The following is a 9,468-nucleotide window of genomic DNA, read 5'->3' as shown; positions in this document are numbered from 1 at the left end:
TTGACAAATTACCATCATTATTATCATTGTCAATACCAGTTCTCCATCCTTCTTAGACTGTGAGACCCAAGTGAGACAGGAACTGTGTCAGTGCTTGGCACACAGTAAGCGCTTGACAAATTACTAAAAACTAGCCTGATAGAGCCTCATGTAGGACAGGGACTATATCTAACCTGATTATCTTATATATACGCCAGCACTTAGTACAACCCCATTCATTCATTCAATCGTATTTATTAAACACTTACTATGTGCCAAGCCCTGTACTAAGCACTTGGAATGTACAGTTAACACTTAGTACATAGTAAGCACTTAATAAATGACACTATTATTATTATTGTTATGATTGTCATTATTATTATTACAGAGCCAACATCTCAGCCCTAAGGTGGAGCAAAATTTCTTAAGGAAGTTCAGCTCCCAGAAAGAGGTGCCAGGGGCTCTTTTTTCTGGAGGAACTGTTCCTTCTTCCAAATAAAGGCTCACAGTTATAGAGTTCCTAATGAAACAATTGCTTGCATCAATCCTCCCACGCCCAGAGGCATTAGTGAGCCTCAAATGACCCTAATGACCCTACACCAACCACTAAAAAAGTAGGGCTACACCACAAACCCCTCTCAGGATCACACCTGGAGAGTTTCCAGTACTCTACCAGTCTCGGGTAAGGGAGGGAAAGTCAAGCTGAGGCATACCCATTCCACTCCTAGCTTGGCCAGTGGCTAGCCAGTGGAAGGCAATCTGTTACAAGTTAAAACTTACCTGTGCCGGGCAGCAGTGGTATGGGAGAGAGTCGAGGGCAGAGACTCAAGTTTACTGTGCAGAAGAAGGCATTGGTAAACCACTTCCATATTTTTACCAAAAAAATTCTATGGATACATGACCAGAATGATTGCAGATGGAGAGTAGGGCATTCAGGGAGACACGTGTCCGTGAAGTCGCTACGAGTCAGAGACGACTTGACAGCATAAGACAAGATACTACAAGCATCAGTGCATAAGGCCCACTGTGAAGGCACAGAGGAGGGAAAAACAGATTCTACCGTCATCTGGACAGACTTACTACAGCAGAATTTGTCTCCCTCATCAGACTGTAAACTAAGAGTTTAGTGGGCAGGGAACTTGAACTATGCTTCTTTTATACTCTTCAAGAACACAGACACTGCGTGGCATAAGAAGGGTCTGAATAAATATCATTATTAATAATAATAATGTTGGTATTTGTTAAGCGCTTACTATGTGCAGAGCACTGTTCTAAGCACTGGGGTAGATATAGGGTACTCAGGTTGTCCCATGTGAGGGTCACAGTCTTCATCCCCATTTTACAGATGAGGGAACTGAGGCCCAGAGAAGTGAAGTGACTTGCCCACAGTCACACAGCTGACAAGTGGCAGAGTCGGGATTCAAACCCATGAATTCTGACTCCCAAGCCCGGGTTCTTTCCACTGAGCCACATTACTACTACTACCTAGACACCAAGAATTTTTGTCTTTTTTAATTTCCAAGTACCTCTTGAATGCTCTACACATAGAACACCCCACTCAGTAAATGCTACTGTTTCCGCTACTGCTACTGTCCATGCTCATACTGACTGTCATGGGAGATTTCAATGAACATGTGGACAGTGATGTTGAAACATGAATAAAAATCCCCATCTTCACCTGGCAACGTGGCCAATCAATCAGTTGTATTTTTTGAAGAGTCAGCATTGCCTAGTGGACAGAGCATGGGCCTGGGAGTCAGAAGGATCTGGGTTCTAATCCTCGCTCCCCCACTTGTCTGCTGTGTGACTTTGGCAAGTCACTTAAATTCTCTGTGTCTGTTACCTCATCTGTAAAATGGGGATTAAAACCGTGAACCCCACGTGGGACATGGACTGTGTCCAACCTAATTAACTTATATCTACTCTAGTGCTTAGAACAGTGTGTGACACACAGTATGTGCTTAACAATTACCATAAAAGAAATCAAGCTCTTACTGTGTGCAGAACACTGTACTAAACACTTGGGAAAGTAGACATAGTTGGTGGACATAGTCCCTGCCCACAATGAGCTTAGAGTCTAGAGGAATAATTCATTCAATAGTATTTATTGAGCGCTTACTATGTGCAGAGCACTGTACTAAGTGCTTGGAATGGACAAATCGGTAACAGATAGAGACAGTCCTTGCCCTTTGACGGGCTTACGGTCTAATCGGGGGATACAGACAGACAAGAACAATGGCAATAAATAGAATCAAGGGGAAGAACATCTCATTAAAACAATAGTAAATAAATAGAATCAAGGTGATGTACATCTCATTAACAAAATAAATAGGGTAATGAAGATATATACAGTTGAGCGGATGAGTACAGTGCTGAGGGGAGGTGACAGGAGAGTGGGAGGAGCAGAGGGAAAGGGGGGAGAAGAGGGTTTAACTGCGGAGAGGTGAAGGGGGGGTAGAGGGAGCAGAGGGAAAAGGGGAGCTCAGTCTGGGAAGACCTCTTGGAGGAGGTGAGCTATAAGTAGGGTTTTGAAGAGGGGAAGAGAATTAGTTTGGCGGAGGTGGTATTTGTTAGGTGCTTACTATGTGCGAAGCACTGTACTAAGCGCTGGGGTGGATGCAAGCAAATCAGTTTGGACACAGTCCCTGTCCTTCTTGACTCTCACAGTCTTAATCCCCATTTTACAGATGGGGCCACTGAGGTCCAGAGAAGTGTAGTGACTTGTCCAAGGCCACATAGAAGACAAATGGTGGAGCGGGAATTAGAACTCATGACCTTCTGACTCCTAAGCCCAAGGTCTATCCAATCCACCATGCCGCGTCCTCGGTTGTCTCTATGGGATTTGCTCTACCAAGTAGCCTGCTGGTAAACCAACAGTATTCTAAAAGCAAGCATAATTGTCGATCATGTTGGCAGCCCTCACTTGTGGAGTCTTCTCTGTGCCTGCAGGAAATTTCGAGGCTGATCTCAGAATGATGAGATGAAATCAAGCCAGCTGGTCCTTGTGGGCAGGGAGTGTGCCTACCAACTCTGCTGTAGTATACTTTCTCAAGCGCTTAGTACAGTGCTTGCCACACAGTAAGCAATCGGTAAACATCAGTGATTGATTGTCCACCCGCCTCGGTAGATGATTTCCTTGAGCTGTGTTTAATTACATCCCCAAGTTCTGCAGTTCAAGTAGCAGATAATAAGAATATGAAAAGTAATTGTGGTATTTGTTAAGTGCTTACTATGTATCAGACATTGTACTAAGTGCGAGGGTAGATACAAATAAATCGAGTTAGACACAGTGCCGGTCCCATATAGGGCTTACAGTTTTAATCCCCATTTTACAGATGAGGTAACTGAGGCCCAGAAAAGTGAAGTGACCTGTCCGAGGTCACATGGCAGGCAAGTGGCAGAGCCAGGATAGAATCCTCAACCTTCTGACTCCCAGGTCAGCGCTCTATCCACTAGGCCATGTTCTTTCCCTATGGGTGCTAGCAGGTGAGATGCTTTTTCTTATAATTGCTGTCTTTTTAAGTTTGTATTGTGTGCCAAGCACTCTACTAAGCTGTAGACTGCCCCCATGAAGGATACTGTGTGAGTATTTTTATTTTTAATGGTATGTGTTTTGAACTTTCTATGTGCCAAGCACTGATTTAAGTGCTGGGGTAGTTACCAGTCAATCAGGTCTGACATAGTCCTGGTCATAAAGGGGGTTAACAGTCTAATTAAGAGGGAGAACAGGTTTGGATGCCCATCTTACAGATGAGAAAACTAAGGCACGGAGAAGTTAAATGGTTTGCCCAAGGTTACACAGCAGATGAGTGGCAGAGTCAGGATTCGAATCCAGGTTCTCTGACTCCCAGGCCCCTGCTCTTCCTACTATTCATTCATTCAATCAATCATATTTATTGAGCACTTACTGTGTGCAGAGCACTGTACTAAACCCTTGGAGAGTGCACTATAACAGACACATTCCCTGCCCACAACAACAGTCTAGATGGGAAGACACACATTAATATAAATGAATAAAATTACAGCTATGAATACAAGTGCTGTGGGAATGGGAGTGTGGATGAATAAAGAGAGCAAGTTAGGGTGAGGCAGAAGGGAGTGGAAGAAAGGGAAAAGAGAGAGGGAAGGCCTTTTGGAGGGGATGTGCCTTCAATAAGGCTTTGAAGGCAGGGAGAGTAATTGTCTGTTGGATACAAAGAGGGAGGGCATTCCAGGCCAGGGGCAGGACATGGGCGAGAGCTCAGAGGGGAGATAGATGAGATGGAGAAGCAGCGTGGCTCAGTGGAAAGAGCACGGGCTTTGGAGTCAGGGCTCATGAGTTCGAATCCCAGCTCTGCCACTTGTCGGCTGTGTGACTGTGGGCAAGTCACTTAACTTCTCCGTGCCTCAGTTCCCTCATCTGTAAAATGGGGATTAAGACTGTGAGCCCCACGTGGGACAACCTGATTCCCCTATGTCTACCCCAGCGCTTAGAACAGTGCTCGGCACATAGTAAGCGCTTAACAAATACCAACATTATTATTATTATTATTATCGAGGTACAGTGAGAAAGTTAGCATTAGAGGAGAGAAATGTGCAGGCTGGGTTGTAGTAGGAGAGTAAAGAGGTGAAGTAGGAGGGGGCAAGGGGATTGAGTGCTTTAAAACTAATGATAAGTAAGTTAATAATAATAATTATGGTATTTGTTTACTATGTGCCAAACACTGTTCCAAGCACTGGGGTAGATACCGGGTAATCAGGTTGTCCCCTGTGGGACTCACACTTTTAATCCCCATTTTACAAATGAGGTAACTGAGGCACAGAGAAGTTAAGTGACTTGCCCAAGGCCACATCTATTTAATGCAGGGGTGGATGAGCAACCACTGGAAGTTCTTGAGGAATCATTCATTCATTCAATCATATTTATTGAGTGCTTTCTGTGTGCACAGCACTGTACTAAGTGCTTGGATGGTACAATTCAGCAATAGAGACAATCACTGCCCAAACCGGATTTACAGTCTAGAAAGGGGGAGACACATAAAAACAAGTAAATAGGCACCAGTATAAATAAATAGAATTATAGATATATGCACATCAAAACAAGTAAGCAGGCATTAATATAAATAAATAGAATTATAGGTGTGAACATATATATAAGTGCTGTGGGGTGGGGAGGGGGGTAGAGCAAAGGGAGAGATTTGGGGCAACACGGAGGGAGGAGGAGCTGAGAAAAAGGGGGGCTTAGTCTGGGAAGGCCTCTTGGAGGAAATGAGCCTTCAGTAGGGCTTTGAAAGGGGGAAGTGTGATTGTTTGGTGGATTTGAGGAGGGAGGGCATTCCAGGCCAGAGGTAGGACGAGGACCAGGGGTGGATGGCGGGACAGGCGAGAACAAGGCATAGTGAAAAAGTTAGCACCAGAGGAGCTGAGTGTGCAGGCTGGGTTGTAGAAGGAGAGAAGGTGAGGTAAGGGGGGCCAAGGTGATGGAGAGCTTTGAAGCCAATAGTGAGGAGCTTTTGCTTGATACAGAGGTTAATAGGCAACCACTGGAGATTTTTGAGAAGGGTGACATGCCCAGAACGATTCTGTAGAAATATAATCCAAGCAGCAGAGTGAAGTGTGAACTGAAGTGTGGAGAGACAGAAGAAAGGAGAAAGGAGGCTGATACAGTAATCCAGCTGGGATAGGAAAAGTGATTGTACTAACATGGTAGGGGCTTGGATGGAGAGAAATTGGCAGATCTTGGTGATGTTGCGAAGGTGAGACCGGCAGGCTTTGGTGACAGATGATTGGATATGTGGGGTGAATGAGAGAGCAGAGTCAAGGATGATACCAATGTTGCGGGCGGGCTTGTGAGACAGGAAGGATGGTTGTGCCGTCCACAGTGACGGGAAAGTCAGAGAGAGGACAGAGTTTGGATAAGGAGCTCTATCTTGGACATGTGAGTTTTAGGTGGCCGGAGGACATCCAAGTAGGGGAGACAAGAGAACAGGGGAGGAGATATAGATTTGGGTGTCATCTGCGTAGAAACGATAGTTGAAGCCGTGGGAGCGATTGAGTTCACCAAGGAAGTGAGTGTAGACGGAGAATAGAAGGGAACCAAGAACTGACCCTTGAGGAACCCCCTGCAGTTAGGGGATGGGAGGGGGAGGCGGAGCCTGTGAAGGAGACTGAGAATGATCGGCCAAAGAGATAAGAGGAGAACCAGGAGAGGACGGAGTCAGTGAAGCCAAGGTTGGATAATGTGTTGAGGAGAAGGGGATGGTCCACAGGGTCAAAGACAGCTGAGAGGAGTAGGAAAACGTGGACTGAACATTTTTGTAGGTAAATGACCTGGGCAACAGAGTGGAAGAGGGAGAGAGTAATGGTCAGATATGAGGAGGGAGGGCGTTCCAAGCCAGAGACAGGAAGTGGATGAGAGGTCAGTGGTGAGAGAGATGAGATCGAGGTACAGTGAGAAGGTTAGCATGTGCTCCCCTGTGCTCCCTGCTTCCCCCTGCCCCAGCCAGGGCCATGGGATAATGTGCTCCCCAGCACCCCCCCTTCCCCGGGCCATGGGACATTACATTCCCAACCACCCTCTCCCCCTCCGCCCAGAAGCAGCCATCCTTTGGGGAGCCCTCACTCCCTCCTCCCATGTGCTCTGACTAGAGGTGATTGATTTCCCCCGCCCCCCTCATCCCCATCCCCTGGCAACATTGCCCTTGTTCTCACTGTTACTTTAGTTGCTCCCTGCACCCACAACTACTCACCCCGCCTATGTTGCTTGGTTTTCTACTCCTCTCCCTATGAGTTTCCTCTCCTCTATCCCCCACAACAGAGCCACCTTTCCCCATATTGGATATCCACAGGGCTCCCTCCGCCACCTCAGAGACATTTGGACCATGAGCCCCAGGGCTCTCCTTGCCGCTAGCCTTTTTATTTTAATCCGATAGACCCATAGACAAGTCAATATTCGACCCAGGACATCACCCGCTTACTAATAATTTTTTACTGTATCATATTGCTGTATTATCTCTATCGCATGTTATTGTTAATTGTTCTCAGTGCTGCCACTTATCTCACTGACTTCACCATGACCTTCAACCTCCCCTCCTCCCATCTGCCCCTCCCAATCCTCACCTTCCCCTTCCCCTCTCCCTCCCATCTTTTTCCTGCTCTCTCCTCTGCCTCCTCCCCTGCTCGCTTCTCCAGCCCTAGAATCTCACTTTACCAGCTCCACCCCTCATCCCCCTCCCCTTGCACTCTTCCCCACCAAACCCCATCCTCCCACCCTCTTCCCTGTCCACGCCCCATCCCATTCCTCTTGTCCCATTGCTACCCCAGGTCCCTGCCATCTCGTTCCCATCCAAGCCCTCCCCTCCCCCCACTCTCTCCCCTCCTTCCCTGTTCAAAGTCCAAAGTCTTACTGAAATCACATCTCTTCAAGCAAGCCTTCCCTGACTAATTTCTCATCTCCCCATCCTATTTTCCCTCCCTCCTGTGTCACCTGATCACTTTTTTCTGTTCCCATGAAGCAGTCAGGTACTGATTTAGGTACTCACCTTATCCTCACCTGCCCAGAATTTATAAACTGTTTCCTTATACACTGTTGATTCCCCTATTTTAATTTATGTCCATGTCTTTCTCCCCTGCTAGACTGTAAGCTCTTTGAGGACAGGCAATACTCTACTGTAATTCTCCCAAACTCTCGATCCATTCCTCTGCACACAGTAAGCATTCAGTTTATTCAATGATTTCTAGATTGGTTTCTCACTCTTCCCACGCTGATACAGACACTAATGGAAAAACAGAGTTTAAGATAAACAAAATTCCTATAGGTAGCACAGAACCTTTCCAGGAAAGAGCTAACTTCTTCATTAAGGTTCTAAATTAGGTTAAATCCCAGGAAGAGGCTCTCTAAATTTATATGCCAATTTAAATCATTTTTCAAATTTTTACTTGATTCCTAAATAGAGGACGAACAAATCTCATCGAGAGCACAAGATCATCTGGTAATTTTACTGTACTTCAGTAAACTTTATATAGTAATATAGTAAACTTTACTATAGTAAAGTTGTACTAATAGCAAAGGATCAAAGAAGAAAGGAGCTAAATTGATCTGTGTAACCTTATTCGCTCCACCCAACACGATGTTTATCAGATTGTAAAATCTTTGTGGGTGGGGAATGTGTCAAACTTCTGTAGTACTTCTGACCCACCCTGTCTAGAGCCTGGGGTTTTATCTGAGATTACCCAAAGGAGCAGTGTGAACGGAATTAGGGTTGGGACCAGAAAGTCTGAAATTCTGTGGCATTCAGGCAGACATGCTAATGACAGGATTCTGGGGAGTATTGGAGGTGGGGTTAATGGTGGTGATAATTGTTCATTCATTCATTCAATCGTATTTATTGAGCACTTACTGTGTACATGGCACTGTACTAAGCACTTGGGATAGTACAGTATAACGATAAACATTCCCTGCCCACAATGGGCTTGCAGTCTAGAGGGGAAGATGGATATTAATATAAATATAGATATATACATAAGTGCTGTGGGGCTGGGACAGGGGGATGAATAAGGGGAGCAAGTCGGGGTGACGTAGAAGGGAGTGAGAAAAGAGAAAAGGAGGGCTTAGTCAGGGAATGCTTCTTGGAGAAGATGTGCCTGCATTAAGGTTTTTGAAGGAGAGTAATTGTCTTGTTTTACTGTGTACCAAACACTGTACTAAGCACTGGATACAAGGAAATTGGGTTGGACGCAGTCCCTCTCCCACTTGGGGCTCACAATCTTAATCCTTATTTTACAGATGAGGGAACTGAGGCCCAGACAGGTGACATGACTTGCCCAAGGTCACACAGCTAACAAGTGGTGGAGCTGGGATTAGAACCCATGACCTTCTGACTCCCAGGCCTGTTTTCTATTCACTAATAATAATGATGGTATTTGTTAAGTGCTTACTATGTGCCAAGCACTGTTCTAAGCACTACTTGTTGCTTCTCTAAGGCCACGCTTCTTCTCTAATGGAACACAAAAGCCATTCTTAGTTCTGGTTCTGGTTTCTGCTCTTTCTATAGATGGGCCTTCATGGGTCAACCCTGCTCCTACTCTGCAGAGGCATGGAGTAGGATAGCCACTCAACCAATTACATACTGGCTGATCTGTTTTCAGCTAGTCTATCTCCTCCTTGGTACACTGTAGTGCTGGACAGCTCTGTGGTATTTGTCAAGCGCTAACTTTGTGCCAGGCACTGTACTGTGCGCTGGGATAGATACAAACTATTCACTTTACTCATATTCTGTGACCATCCTGGGATCACAGACCTAATCTCCATCATATAGATGAGGTAACTGAGGCCCAGAGAAATTAACTGACTTGCCCGAGGTCACACAGTTGACAAGTGGTAGGGCTGGGATTTTTTTTTTGTGGTATTTGTTAAGCACTTACTGTGTGCCAGGCGCTGTACTAAGCACTGGAGTAGATAAGGGTTAGACAGTCCACCACCCACACAGGGTTTACATTCTTAATCCCCAT

At 45.7% G+C, this 9,468-nt stretch overlaps 1 non-coding gene across 1 annotated transcript; it reads left to right on the top strand.

Annotated features, from left to right (window-relative positions):
* The first annotated feature begins 611 nt into the window (after positions 1 to 611).
* Positions 612 to 749, top strand: LOC114817064. The gene has a single exon (XR_003764916.1). It is a non-coding gene; the product is annotated as a small nucleolar RNA SNORA7 (small nucleolar RNA).
* Positions 750 to 9,468: the final 8,719 nt, after the last annotated feature.

Source organism: Ornithorhynchus anatinus, chromosome 1 (genome assembly GCF_004115215.2).
Source record: "Ornithorhynchus anatinus isolate Pmale09 chromosome 1, mOrnAna1.pri.v4, whole genome shotgun sequence".
Classification (NCBI taxonomy): Eukaryota; Metazoa; Chordata; class Mammalia; order Monotremata; family Ornithorhynchidae; genus Ornithorhynchus; species Ornithorhynchus anatinus.
Note: the sequence above shows the minus strand (reverse complement) of the source record. Positions and strands in the feature narration are given on the sequence as shown.